Genomic DNA, 2061 nt, shown 5'->3' on the forward strand with positions numbered 1-2061 from the left:
TTTTTAAGACGAGGAAAGGAAAATTAAATAAATTGTTTAAATGTTAATATTATTGTAAGTCAATATGTTCGTAATGGGTTATGGAGCGGATTGGCAAAAGTATAGCGAGACCGTGAGAATCGGAAGGCATCACAAGATAAAAACCTAATGAACGGCTTATAACATAACAGTATAACACCCATACTTATAACGCATAATATGATTGATTAAGTAAATAATATTTACAGTAGATAATCGATATACCGTCTATTTCTGTCATCCGTCATCGCATTTAAGCAATGCGAAGCATAGTGTTTTAAAATCGAAAAAAGCTGGAATAAAGTCTATTAAAAAAAAATGTTTTTTAATTAAAATTATTGCAAATTTTAAGTAGGTATATTACTTGTTGAATAATGTATTACAAAAAATTCTCAAAAAAATAAAATTCTCATTGATAAAATCACTATTTTAAGTTGAAAAAGAACGGAATTTAGAAAATGTTTAATAAATTATCATAGTTTGTGTATCATTAATAAGTAAATTCTAATACCATGATTCTGAACAAAGTTGTTAAATATTTGTTAGTGTATAGGGTAAAGGGTTGTATGTACATTTATTTTTGTCAACAATAGTTTTATATTCTGTAATAAATATTACGTTCAATAATGATATCAGCAATATTAGTCATTAAAATAAAGAAAATAAGAGATTTAGATAGATTTATCCCCTGGGTTCCCCATCCATTTTCATATTTTATGATACCTTTCAATCTCTACATTAATATAGTGTAGAATTTGGTTGCACATATCTATAAAATAATCCAGCAAACAGTATTTTAGCCAACAAATATTTAGACTGAATAATATTTTAACAAAAAAGATTTCAGCTGAAAATTATTTAGTCGAAAATAATATAGCCGACAGTATTTCATCCAACAAATATTTTGGCTGAACCGTATTTTAGCCAACAAATATTTTGGCCTAACTGAACCCAACTTAACATATTATACCTTTTGATTTGATGGGGGGAGGGGCCAGTGGCGTAATTTCAGTTTTCAATAGAGGAGGGCAAAGGTTTTGACCGGCCCGAATGGGTAAAAAAAAAACCGCTCGCTTCGCTCGCAACCACAGAATATCTACTTACATTTTTTTTGGTACCTTTTTTATTAACTAGGTAACATCATTTTTAAACACGAGGTAGCAGATATTTTATAAAAACAATTGTATACCTATATCAGTTAAAAGTCTATTAACTATTATAATTTATAATATAGCAATATTTATATTGATAAACAATAATATTAGTATTTATTTTTATTGGGATATCTTCTTTTTTTTATTTTTGAAAATAATATATCAACTGCATTATCTATAAATCAATTTTACCTTATTCATCACTTATAGCCTATATATAAAAAGTAAATACATTACGATACATACGATGTTACGTCTGAATATAATTAATATATTCCAACTATTAATTAGTAAAAATGTATCATTGTGACAATAATTTCTTAGTACATAGCAGTATAGCACCTATAATATTTTCTGAAAATATTATAAATTAGGCATGTTTTTGCGCTAATAAAATATAAGAATGGTAAAACACTAAAACGGCAACAACTAGGCTCCGTCGGCCCACCTTTTAAGTTAAGCCCGTATTTCTAAAAAAATGTATATTGTTAAAAACAAAATTACAAAAATAACATACTAAACATACTAAATGAAAAAATATGACTTCCACCACAACCACAAAATCGCTGGAGCCGACCCCTCTATTGATTCCTTACATAGTTATATATTATTATCTTCAACTATATATAAATAGGTACGTAAAAAAAATGTAAGCTCTTTCACAGTTGAATATTTATTTCAAATATTTTTTGTTTTTTTTTAAGCTTATATTTTAAATAGATTACATACTTACTATATCATTATAATTACAATATTATAGTCTTAAGTAACATTTTTGTTTATAGTGTATAATGTTTTTAATTGACTTAATTGCATGAATTAGTTTTTAAAAAATTGGTAAGTATTAATTTGTAAATAATATAAACTATAATGTACCAATTGGTGTGTA

Source organism: Acyrthosiphon pisum, chromosome X (genome assembly GCF_005508785.2).
Source record: "Acyrthosiphon pisum isolate AL4f chromosome X, pea_aphid_22Mar2018_4r6ur, whole genome shotgun sequence".
Classification (NCBI taxonomy): Eukaryota; Metazoa; Arthropoda; class Insecta; order Hemiptera; family Aphididae; genus Acyrthosiphon; species Acyrthosiphon pisum.